This window comes from Schistocerca cancellata, chromosome 8 (genome assembly GCF_023864275.1).
Source record: "Schistocerca cancellata isolate TAMUIC-IGC-003103 chromosome 8, iqSchCanc2.1, whole genome shotgun sequence".
Lineage (NCBI taxonomy): Eukaryota > Metazoa > Arthropoda > Insecta > Orthoptera > Acrididae > Schistocerca > Schistocerca cancellata.
The window spans coordinates 568956529-568969901 of NC_064633.1; the positions used below are offsets into that span (position 1 = coordinate 568956529).

Genomic DNA, 13373 nt, shown 5'->3' on the forward strand with positions numbered 1-13373 from the left:
ATTTGACCCCGTTTCTTATGGCAACCTGTGAGTTGACACCTTTACACAATTTACAATGAACTGAATAACCTCCCCCCAAAACATGTGATTAAATGCAGCCAGCCGCTGTAGCCGAGCGGTTCTAGGCGCTTCAGTCTGGAACCGCGCTGCTTGTACTGTCGCACGTTCAAATCCGGGTATGGATGTGTGTGATGTCCTTCAGTTAGTTCGGTTTAAGAAGTTCTAAGTCTAGGGGACTGATGACCTCAGATGCTTAGTGCTTAGAGCCAGCTGAACCATTTTTTGATTAAATGCAGTGTACTCTAATAAAGTTCTATAATTAACGAACTGATACCAAGATTTAGTATCACAATGAGATTTATTAATGTAAAGCAAAATAAATCCAATCTTGTAATATTGTGACAATACGTGGCTATTCAAATACATAACAAGTAGAACAAGTTTCCATGAATGATTAGTTAGACAAGCTAAACTGGGAGCCTATCAAATGATTGCAGTTCCCTTTCCTCTATTGTGAATGAGATGATTATCCTAACAGATTGCTAATTCGCTATCTTGGGGAACAAGACTCAACTATGGTATCCCACTTGTAAGTTACATCCGCCGTGGGCATGGTGTGGGGTGCTGGGGGCATCAAAAACAACTCACTGAGTCCCCACTTTTCCGGCGCTGCCAAATACAGGGCTATTACAAATGATTGAAGCGATTTCATAAATTCACTGTAGCTCCATTCATTGACATATGTTCACGACACACGATAGATAAGTAGAAAAACTCATTAAGTTTTGTTCGGCCGAAGCCGCACTTCAGGTTTCTGCCGCCAGAGCGTTCGAGAGCGCAGTGAGACAAAATGGCGACAGGAGCCGAGAATGCGTATGTCGTGCTTGAAATGCACTCACATCAGTCAGTCATAACAGTGCAACGACACTTCAGGACGAAGTTCAACAAAGATCCACCAACTGCTAACTCCATTCGGCGATGGTATGCGCAGTTTAAAGCTTCTGGATGCCTCTGTAAGGGGAAATCAACGGGTCGGCCTGCAGTGAGCGAAGAAATAGTTGAACGCGTGCGCGCACGTTTCACGCGTAGCCCGCGGAAGTCGACGAATAAAGCAAGCAGGGAGCTAAACGTACCACAGCCGACGGTTTGGAAAATCTTACGGAAAAGGCTAAAGCAGAAGCTTTACCGTTTACAATTGCTACAAGCCCTGACACCCGATGACAAAGTCAAACGCTTTGAATTTTCGGCGCGGTTGCAACAGCTCATGGAAGAGGATGCGTTCAGTGCGAAACTTGTTTTCAGTGATGAAGCAAAATTTTTTCTTAATGGTGAAGGGAACAGACACAATGTGCGAATCTGGGCGGTAGAGAATCCTCACGCATTCGTGCAGCAAATTCGCAATTCACCAAAAGTTAACGTGTTTTGTGCAATCTCACGGTTTAAAGTTTACTGCCCCTTTTTCTTCTGCGAAAAAAACGTTACAGGACACGTGTATCTGGACATGCTGGAAAATTGGCTCATGCCACAACTGGAGACCGACAGCGCCGACTTCATCTTTCAACAGGATAGTGCTCCACCGCACTTTCACTACACGCAACAAGCCGCTACACGGGTAGCAGGGGTTGTGTGGCGTGGGCTGGGCGGTTTTTTAGGTTAGATGGCCTCGGGCAAGTACAGAAAGGGCAACAGCCTCAACGGGTGCGGGGCAAAGTCAGGACATGCGGGGGCCAAGCAACAGTCGGTATTGTAATTGTAAACTGTCGAAGCTGCGTTGGTAAAGTACCGGAACTTCAAGCACTGATAGAAAGCACCGAAGCTGAAATCGTTATAGGTACAGAAAGCTGGCTGAAGCCAGAGATAAATTCTGCTGAAATTTTTACAAAGGTGCAGACGGTGTTTAGAAAGGATAGATTGCATGCAGCTGGTGGTGGAGTGTTCGTCGCTGTTAGTAGTAGTTTATCCTGTAGTGAAGTAGAAGTGGATAGTTCCTGTGAATTATTATGGGTGGAGGTTACACTCAACAACCGAGCTAGGTTAACAATTGGCTCCTTTTACCGACCTCCCGACTCAGCAGCATTAGTGGCAGAACAACTGAGAGAGAATTTGGAATACATTTCACATAAATTTTCTCAGCATGTAATAGTCTTAGGTGGAGATTTCAATTTACTAGATATAGACTGGGGCACTAAGATGTTTAGGACGGGTGGTAGGGACAGAGCATCGAGTGACATTATACTGAGTGCACTATCCGAAGATTACCTCGAGCAATTAAACAGAGAACCGACTCGTGGAGATAACATCTTGGGCCTACTGATAACAAACAGACCCGAACTTTTCGACTCTGCATGTGCAGAACAGGGAATCAGTGATCATAAGGCCGTTGCAGCATTCCTGAATATGGAGGTTAATAGGAATATAAAAAAGGGAGGAAGGTTTATCTGTTTAGCAAGAGTAATAGAAGGCAGATTTCAGACTACCTAACAGATCAAAACGAAAATTTCTGTTCCGACACTGACAATGTTGAGTGTTTATGGAAAAAGTTCAAGGCAATCGTAAAATGCGTTTTAGACAGGTACGTGCCGAGTAAAACTGTGAGGGACGGGAAAAACCCACCGTAGTACAACAACAAAGTTAGGAAACTACTGCGAAAGCAAAGAGAGCTTCACTCCAAGTTTAAACGCAGCCAAAACCTCTCAGACAAACAGAAGCTAAACGATGTCAAAGTTAGCGTAAGGAGGGCTATGCGTGAAGCATTCAGTGAATTCGAAAGTAAAATTCTATGTACCGACTTGACAGAAAATCCTAGGAAGTTCTGGTCTTATGTTAAATCAGTAAGTGGCTCGAAACAGCATATCCAGACACTCTGGGATGATGAAGGCATTGAAACAGAGGATGACACGCGTAAAGCTGAAATACTAAACACCTTTTTCCAAAGCTGTTTCACAGAGGAAGACCGCACTGCAGTTCCTTCTCTAAATCCTCGCACAAACGAAAAAATGGCTGACATCGAAATAAGTGTCCAAGGAATAGAAAAGCAACTGGAATCACTCAACAGAGGAAAGTCCACTGCACCTGACGGGATACCAATTCGATTCTACACAGAGTACGAGAAAGAACTTGCCCCCCTTCTAACAGCTGTGTACCGTAAGTCTCTAGAGGAACGGAAGGTTCCAAATGATTGGAAAAGAGCACAGGTAGTCCCAGTCTTCAAGAAGGGTCGTCGAGCAGATGCGCAAAACTATAGACCTATATCTCTGACGTCGATCTGTTGTAGAATTTTAGAACATGTTTTTTTAACTATATATGACGGTAGTATCTGTTCCCGAAAGAACAGTTACCGTCGATGACCATGCAGCTTTGCTAGAAATGAAATGATAATTAAATTGACACCCTAGCTGCAAGCAGGCGTTGATATACTTCATTGGGGACATGTTGAAAATGTGTGCCCCGACCGGGACTCGAACCCGGGATCTCCTGCTTACATGGCAGACGCTCTATGCATCTGAGCCACCGCGGGCACAGAGGATAGTGCGTCTGCAGGGACTTATCCCTTGCACGCCCCCCGTGAGATCCACATTCCCAACATGTCCACAACACTACATTCGTAGTGCGCCTAATAGATGTTTGCCCATCATATGTTGTGGACATGTTGGGAATGTGGATCTCACGGGGGGCGTGCAAGGGATAAGTCCCTGCAGACACACTATACTCTGTGCCCGCGGTGGCTCAGATGGATAGAGCGTCTGCCATGTAAGCAGGAGATCCCGGGTTCGAGTCCCGGTCGGGGCACACATTTTCAACATGTCCCCAATGAAGTATATCAACGCCTGCTTGCAGCTAGGGTGTCAATTTAATTATCATTTCATTTCTAGCAAAGCTGCATGGTCATCGACGGTAACTGTTCTTCCGGGAACAGATACTACCGTCATATATAGTTAAAAATATGGGTTCCCGGCCTTTGACCTTCTTGTGCGAACGCACACGCTATGCCCGAACTCGTACAGGACTTGGTAGATTAATCTGCCACGAGTAATGAGTATGATGGGCAAGCATCTATTAGGCGCACTACGAATGTAGTGTTGTGGACATGTTGGGAATGTGGATCTCACGGGGGGCGTGCAAGGGATAATTCCCTGCAGACACACTATCCTCTGTGCCCGCGGTGGCTCAGAGGGATAGAGCGTCTGCCATATAAGCAGGAGATCCCGGGTTCGAGTCCCGGTCGGGGCACACATTTTCAATATGTCCCCAATGAAGTATATCAACGCCTGCTTGCAGCTAGGGTGTCAACTTAATTATCATTTCACATGTTTTTTTGCCTCGAGTATCATGTCGCTTTTGGAAACTCAGAATCTACTATGTAGGAATCAACATGGCTTCCGGAAACAGCGATCGTGTGAGACCCAACTCGCTTTATTTGTTCATGAGACCCAGAAAATATTAGATACAGGCTCCCAGGTAGATGCTATTTTTCTTGACTTCCGGAAGGCGATCGATACAGTTCCGCACTGTCGCCTGATAAACAAAGTAAGAGCCTACGGAATATCAGACCAGCTGTGTGGCTGGATTGAATAGTTTTTAGCAAACAGAACACAGCATGTTGTTATCAATGGAGAGACGTCTACAGACGTTAAAGTAACCTCTGGCGTGCCACAGGGGAGTGTTATGGGACCATTGCTTTTCACAATATATATAAATGACCTAGTAGATAGTGTCGGAAGTTCCATGCGGCTTTTCGCGGATGATACTGTAGTATACAGAGAAGTTGCAGCATTAGAAAATTGTAGCGAAATGCAGGAAGATCTGCAGCGGATAGGCACTTGGTGCAGGGAGTGGCAACTGACCCTTAACATAGACAAATGTAATGTATTGCGAATACATAGAAAGAAGGATCCTTTATTGTATGATTATATGACAGCGGAACAAACACTGGTAGCAGTTACTTCTATAAAATATCTGGGAGTATGCGTGCGGAACGATTTGAAGTGCAATGATCATATAAAATTAACTGTTGGTAAGGCGGGTACCAGGTTGAGATTCATTGGGAGAGTCCTTAGAAAATGTAGTCCATCAACAAAGGAGGTGGCTTACAAAACACTCGTTCGACCTATACTTTAGTATTGCTCATCAGTGTGGGATCCGCACCAGATCGGGTTGACGGAGGAGATAGAGAAGATCCAAAGAAGAGCGGCGCGTTTCGTCACAGGGTTATTTGGTAACCGTGATAGCGTTACGGAGATGTTTAACAAACTGAAGTGGCAGACTCTGCAAGAGAGGCGCTCTGCATCGCGGTGTAGCTTGCTCGCCAGATTTCGAGAGGGTGCGTTTCTGGATGAGGTATCGAATATATTGCTTCCCCCTACTTATACCTCCCGAGGAGATCACGAATGTTAAATTAGAGAGATTAGAGCGCGCACGGAGGCTTTCAGACAGTCGTTCTTCCCGCGAACCAAACGCGACTGGAACAGGAAAGGGAGGTAATGACAGTGGCACGTAAAGTGCCCTCCGCCACACACCGTTGGGTGGCTTGCGGAGTATAAATGTAGATGTACATGTAGATGTAGATGTAGATGTTCGGCATTTCTTAAACAGGAGATTGGAAAACCGATGGATCGGTCGTGATGGAGATCATGATCAGCAATTCATGTCATGGCCCCCACGCTCTCCCGACTTAACCCCATGCGAGTTCTTTCTGTGGGGTTATGTGAAAGATTCAGTGTTTAAACCTCCTCTACCAAGAAACGTGCCAGAACTGCGAGCTCGCATCAACGATGCTTTCGAACTCATTGATGGGGACATGCTGCGCCGAGTGTGGGAGGAACTTGATTATCGGCTTGATGTCTGCCGAATCACTAAAGGAGCACATATCCAACATTTGTGAATGCCTAAAAAAAGTTTTTGAGTTTTTGTATGTGTGTGCAAAGCATTGTGAAAATATCTCAAATAATAAAGTTATTGTAGAGCTGTGAAATCGCTTCAATCATTTGTAATAACCCTGTACTTTACTAAACGCCGTTCTCGATTCGTGTTGAGGTGTTGAGTCAGCTGTTAGCGATGGATTGCACCGCAGGCTACAATCAGAACTGCTGACCTCTCTGCGGTCGTGGACGTTCTTCCGAAGTTATGACACTGAAACGAGTTATGCTGACCGACGGTCCCGATCAGCACTTACAAAACTCTGTACGGGCTACTGCGGCAGTGTAAACTTGTATCTCGTCTGTGTGTCTGGTCTCTACTCCATGTCTTTTCTCTCCGATGGTCTGTAATAGAATGCCCCTAGGTAATTCACTTCTCTACACAAACTACGAAAAGTTAAGATGCGCCGACCCCCACCAAGCTACATGGCAGCCAATAGTGCCCAGTCGAGGATCTTAGAGCCAATCACTCGTAAAAGAACTGTTGCGCAACTACCCTCCACAACACCACGAAAAATCATATCGAGAACTTGCCTCCCGAAACCTAGCGGTGGTTTCTTACGTGAGCTAGAGTTCAAATGGTTCAAACGGCTCTGAGCGCTATGGGACTTAACTTCTGAGGTCATCAGTCCCTAGAACTTAGAACTACTTAAACCAAACTAACCTAAGGACATCACACACATCCATACCCGAGGCAGGATTCGAACCTGCGACCGTAGCGGTCGCGCGGTTCCAGACTGTAGCGCCTAGAACCGCTTGGCCACCCCAGCCGGCTGAGATAGAGTCGGAAACTGTCTGCCAATCAGCTTGTTCTTTTAAAGCATGCGTGAGAAGACATAAACATGCGGAGAGTAACCAACATAATGTTGTGACCGTAGAAATTTTTATTCTTGCTTTTGTGACCATAATAAGAGTCCAGGCTCCATAGGTAAACAGCCAGCCAACATTAAGAAATAGACCACCAGGACGTAGTGACAAGATAAGAGGTGTAGGCTGCCAAGTATGGCTTGTTGATCAAATAGTGTTTGACTTCCTGCCAGAGGAAGCAGCATGAATCAAACTTGCGCAATGGAAGACGCGAACACCAAGGCGATAATACATCAAGTAAGAATGTCAGTCACGTGCAGAAAAGACTCGTGTGGAACCAAATTAAGCTGTGTGCAGCTACAAACGAAAGTGTCGTATGGAAACAGAAGGTATTCTTGCGCAAGCCGGCCATTTAGAAACGAGAGTGTCATGTGGAACCATAGGCATTCTTGTGCAATCCGATCACTTAGAAATTAAAGGGTCGTGTGAAACAAATTAACTCATGTGCATTCAACTACATGAGAAACGAAATAAAAGGTTAGCTTGCGGAATAGCTAGGGGCAGAGATTCAGATGCAGATTCAGAGCCAGTGCCGGCAGTTTGGAGATTCCGCAGCGAGGCGCCAGCAGGGCCGAGTAGGCCCATAGAAGCCGATACAGCTGATAAAGACTTCAACTACGAAAAGGCGGTGATAGATTCTGGTGGACACTCAGGAACTGCAGGTCAAGTAGGATTTTTAGAGTTTCGTTCGAATAGTGTTGAACAGAGGCTGTCAGTCTTTGTCTCAATTACTTAGAGAGATTTCAGTGCTAACCAGGAACAAGTGATTGCTTTGTACTTGTTTCTTATATGTACTGGCAATTAGATTTGAAGTAGCCAGTCCGAATAAATAGACTGAATCTTACTAAGGGGTTTATGGTCCAACACCTCACACAAGTATATGTGAGAGTACACTTGATAGAAACTAACCAATCTTTTCTGCCTATTGTAATTCTGTAACCTATTTTCAGGAAACTTATTTGCTTCAAACCAAGGAGATTCTCTACCTCTCATCTCCGATATAAAGGTTGACAGCATTTTATAACCAACACAATATCGTTAACGTCCCGATTGCGCTACGCAGTTCGATCTTACTTCATTCTGGTATAGTGAGACTGTGCTGGGACACGACAATAAAACAATACTGTGTCTACGTGAGGCACTAGCTTGTCGGACACCTCACAGTGACCGAGTCACGGTTCAAGAATGCATCGATACAGTGTGCAATCGCCCTAGCACAGGCGCCACGGCGTCACGCAGGCAGATTCTATGCTCACCCTAGGCGCCAGGCTCCAGTTGTAAACCTATTAACGCGGCATTTTGTTGGCATGCTCATTGATCTACACTAGCCTCGTTCCTTTCATGCAGCCAAGAGAGCCGACGATGCAGCCAAGAACGCTTCTGAAAGACACGCGCCGCCCCGCCCCCCCGCCCCCATCCCACAACCGCGCGTGGCGCCTTGTCGCGGTCCGTGTGGCTCCCCACGTCGGAGGTTCGAGTCCTGGGTGTGTGTGTTGTCCATAGTGTAAGTTAGTTTAAGTTAGATAAAGTAGTGTGAAGGCTTAGGGACCGATGACCTCAGCAGTTTGGTCCCATAACACCTTACCACAAATTCCACCCCCCCCCCCCCCAACCGCCGATACTACCACCTGCCCAGGGACATATAGCATCATATGAATATCCCAATATAGCTCAGACGTTGAACTTCGAAGTCGCTTGCTAGATGGCCTATCCATTTGGCTATCTGTGCAAGACTCGCAAACAGACACAAACTTCCATATGGACATGCATGCATGTCTGAAGGAACTTTGCATCGTAATCACAATAACACAGGCACTGCAGTATCGTATTTATCTGCCGATACCAGCCAAGCGACTTTCCTCTGTTATGCCAGCGTTGCCTGGATCTCCGCCCCCACCCGCTTTTACAAGGCCCTCCAAATACTTGAACGCCATGTGCTCCGTCTTGCCTTCCGTATCCGCCTTCCTTCCCCCACACGGCTCCTGTATGAACTGATCCCCTTCCCCCACCTCCTCCTGTTCCTCCAACATCTCCGCATCCTTTACATTGTTCGCAGGCTTGATCCCCCCCCCCCACCCTCTGGTTTCCTCCTTCCTCTCCACCCCCCGCCCGTTGCCGCGCCTCTATCGCTGTATCCCTCCCTCTCTCCACCTCCACACCCTCCATCTCCTTCATCAGGGCAATTTCCAATGCCTCCCCCTCCCGGATGACGAACTTCGCCGTGACATCTACCCTTCCTTCCAACTATAACCTGGCCTTGTTCCCCCCCCCCTCCCTAGGGCCCGCTTTTCCTCTTTCCTCCTTCTCCCAGAGCGGATTTTCCTCCTTCCCCCCTCCCCTGAGACCATGAACCCCATACTTGCCTCTCTCCTTCCCACATCCCTCCCTACCTGGCCCTCTTCCGCGCGCCCCCCGCTCACCTCCCCCATCTCTTCCCCTCACTCCCTTCTTCAGGTCTCCCTCATCTCCTAGCGCCTGGCAGATCCTATGTATTGATCATCATCAGTGTGCCACATCCGTGTTGTGTTTAGTGCTGTTTCTCGTGTGCGTCAAGAGGTGTGATTTTAATTGTGTCCTGCCTTGAGGTTCGCCGTCAGTGTTACGTTATGTGCTATGCCATCCGTCGCTATCTTTATGCTCCAGTCATACTGTGCCTTTTGTTCTTTTAACTGTCGCAGTGTGTGGCTTTTTGTGTGTGCTACTTTTAAACAGTTTTTTATCTCCATTTTACAGTCACCCCGTTTTTTGTCTATTGCCTTCCATGCTGTTCCCCCTTTTTTATAACTATGTTCACCTTATTCTCTCCTTTGCTGTTTTTAAATGTGTTCTATTGTTTTGTTCTATGTCTTTCGGCTGAAGAGCAGCGCCTATGCTGCTGCCAGCCCGCCCCGATGGGGAATTGAAATACAATAAAGGAAAAAAAAAAAACCAAGCGACTTCCAAGTACAACGTCTGGCCTGTACGGGAATATACATAATGGATGTACGAGTACAGGTCGTAGACGCACGGTTCACGACGATATACGGAAGTCTGAGTCGGGCCGCGAGCCGTGCACGGTTAGCCAAATGGTACACAGTCGCCTTTCGGCGAGCTAGCGGCACCAACGTCTTGTTTACGTCCATGCCGCGCAGCTCGCTCGCGGAGTTGTTTACGTGATTCTGCCGTCTTAGCACGTTATATTTCCTTCGAACGAGAATGGCTTATGCCCACAGAAAGTCGACACTGAAGATTAGCTTTTCACCTGAATATTCCCGACCAAAAGCACTGGAAGTCGAACAGTTTATCAGAGATTACGTCAAGATTTATTGCAACGATCTTGTTGGCATCCACCTGTCTATAGCGAGCAGTGTGGTATACGTGAAATTGGTTAACGAAGACGTATGTGACAAAATTCTAAGTACAACTCGGTCTTAAGTTCCGTCACTCTGATGGACACATCGGTGACGTAACTGTTGAACACGCGGGACTTGGACTGCGGACGATCCGTGTATTTGAACTCCCTTTCGAGGTGTTTTCAGAGGTAGTGGTACCTGCATTCCGCCCATATGGAAAAGTGATCAGTCATGCAGCTGAAAAGTGAGTTCAATTCACTACATACCCGGTTCTCAATGGAGCACTTGAAGTCGAACAGTTTATCAGAGATTACGTCAAGATTTATTGCAACGATCTTGTTGGCATCCACCTGTCTATAGCGAGCAGTGTGGTATACGTGAAATTGGTTAACGAAGACATATGTGACAAAATTCTAAGTACAACTCGGTCTTAAGTTCCGTCACTCTGACGGACACATCGGTGACGTAACTGTTGAACACGCAGGACTTGGACTGCGGACGATCCGTGTATTTGAACTCCCTTTCGAGGTGTTTTCAGAGGTAGTGCATTCCGCCCGTATGGAAAGGTGATCAGTCATGCAGCTGAAAAGTGAGTTCAATTCACTACATACCCGGTTCTCAAAGGAGTACGACAGATCCGCATAGAGCTAACCAAACATGTGCCGTCCTACTTATATGTCGGTGGGTGCCGTGCAATTATAATTCATGATGGCCAGCCGAAGACCTCCTAGGCCTGTGGCAAAGGAGGACACCTCCGTTCCAGCTGTCTGCACCGCAGAATCACACAGTTACCGGCGTGTGACCCGCAAGCCGCGACCGCTCCGACGACGCTCCCGCTGACGTTTGTCGAAGTTCTCCATTACGACCCCCGACTGCGATCACCACTGGCGCCCACTGTTGACACATCGTAGTCTGCGGTAATGGCTCAGGCTGTTGCGGAAGGAACCGACGCCCTTGCATCCTCCTCTCGTCATGTGCAGTGGTGAGCAATCTCTAGTGCAGCGGATGGTCCTTCACACCACGGTTCTACATCTACATCTACATCCATACTCCGCAAGCCACCTGACGGTGTGTGGCGGAGGGTACCTTGAGTACCTCTATCGGTTCTCCCTTCTATTCCAGTCTCGTATTGTTCGTGGAAAGAAGGATTAAAATGTAAACTTTCACGGCCGGAAATATCATGTCCATTATAATTATCCGGGCTGTTATGCCGTGGTCGGTTGATGAATTCTGTGGTGATTCCCAACGTTTCGTCTCCGACTGCGGGAGACATCTTCAAGGGGATCCGTAGCTTGATGGAAGGTCCAACACACACAGCGAGCCAGTGTGTGTGTTGGACCTTCCATCAAGCTACGGACCCCCTTGAAGATGTCTCCCGCAGTCGGAGACGAAACGTTGGGAATCACCACAGAATTCATCAACCGACCACGGCATAACAGCTCGGATAATTATAATGGACATGAAAGAAGGATTGTCTGTATGCTTCTGTGTGGGCTCTAATCTCTCTGATTTTATCCTCATGGTCTCTTCGGGAGATATACGTAGGAGGGAGCAATATACTGCTTGACTCTTCGCTGAAGGTATGTTCTCGAAACTTTAACAAAAGCCCGTACCGAGCTACTGAGCGTCTCTCCTGCAGAGTCTTCCACTGGAGTTTATCTATCATCTCCGTAACGCTTTCGCGATTACTAAATGATCCTGTAACGAAGCGCGCTGCTCTCCGTTGGATCTTCTCTATATCTTCTATCAACCCTATCTGGTACGGATCCCACACTGCTGAGCAGTATTCAAGCAGTGGGCGAACAAGCGGACTGTAACCTACTTCCTTTGTTTTCGGATTGCATTTCCTTAGGATTCTTCCAATGAATCTCAGTCTGGCATCTGCTTTACCGACGATCAACATTATATGCTTATTCCATTTTAAATCACTGCTAATGCGTACTCCCAGATAATTTATGGTATTAACTGCTTCCAGTTGCTGACCTGCTATTTTGTAGCTAAATGATAAAGGATCTATCTTTCTGTGTATTCGCAGCACATTACACTTGTCTACATTGAGATTCAATTGCCATTCCCTGCACCATGCGTCAATTCGCTGCAGATCCTCCTGCATTTCAGTACAATTTTCCATTGTTACAACCTCTCGATACACCACAGCATCATCTGCAAAAAGCCTCAGTGAACTTCTGATGTCATCCACCAGGTCATTTATGTATATTGTGAATAGCAACGGTCCTATGACACTCCCCTGCGGCACACCTGATATCACTCTCTACTTCGGAAGACTTCTCTCCATTGAGAATGACATGCTGCGTCCTGTTATCTAGGAACTCCTCAATCCAATCACACAATTGGTTGTGCCTACCGATGCTTTTCTGCCTGCCCATCCGGATCACCAGGCGTCTTCGGACACTGAAGATCACGTGCGCAAACAGAGGTCGCCAAAGAGACGTCGGAATGGCGGATCACCCCGTCTCACACCTGCAGGACGCAGTCTCAAGACGATGAGGATCACAACTCTCAAGATGTTCCACCGATGGATGATTCTGTGGTGAAAGCGCCGGTCTGCCCCCCGTCGGAGATACAACCATCTTCGCATGCACCAGGCGCTGTACCTATGGAAGTTGAACAGCTGCTCAGCCAGCACAACTCTTCCACCGCGGACGTGACGCCGCCTTCGGACTCCACAGGTACTCTACTGGACGCGCATCACCCACGCACGTCTCCTTGGTCTGACGATGTAGTCGACGAAACAACCACCGTTGTGACGGCAGTGAATGCTGCTGCTCCAGCCCACGACTGCTAATCGACAGGGTTACTGAATGGAGACGTGCAGCCTGCTGGGACAACGTTCCTCCGTGAGCGTCCCAGTAGTCCAAATTCAGCGACAAGCTTATAGGATTGGCTCCATCGATGTCAACATCATTGGCGCCCCTGTCAAACTACAATTGCTCCGTGAAATGTTGAGGGCGTCAGACCTCGATGTCGCCCTTCTGCAGGAAGTTCGCCTCGCGGCGTTTCCCAATATCTCTGGCTATGTTTCCTACCTCACGCCGTCTGCTGACGGTGGCAGTGGGACGGATATTCTTTTAAAGGAAGGCACTGATGTAGACGACGTGATTTACCTACCATCGGCTAGGGATCTTGCTGTGAATTTCCACGGTTGAACCATCAATTAGGGCGGTTCACAAACAACAACTCAAGTACACATGTTATTCCAAAACGTTATCGTGCAAGTAGGGGCCAGGAGGTGCTGGTG

The 13373-nt window shown here is 47.4% G+C and overlaps 3 non-coding genes across 3 annotated transcripts; 2 read left to right on the forward strand and 1 right to left on the reverse strand.

Annotated features, from left to right (window-relative positions):
• Nucleotides 1-3443: 3443 nt before the first annotated feature.
• Trnat-ugu (transfer RNA threonine (anticodon UGU)) lies at nt 3444-3518 on the reverse strand. The gene has a single exon. It is a non-coding gene; the product is annotated as a tRNA-Thr (tRNA).
• A 196-nt stretch (nt 3519-3714) lies between these two features.
• Trnat-ugu (transfer RNA threonine (anticodon UGU)) lies at nt 3715-3789 on the forward strand. Its single transcript has one exon. It is a non-coding gene; the product is annotated as a tRNA-Thr (tRNA).
• Nucleotides 3790-4155: 366 nt separating this feature from the next.
• Nucleotides 4156-4230, forward strand: Trnai-uau (transfer RNA isoleucine (anticodon UAU)). Its single transcript has one exon. It is a non-coding gene; the product is annotated as a tRNA-Ile (tRNA).
• The last annotated feature ends 9143 nt before the right edge of the window (nt 4231-13373 follow it).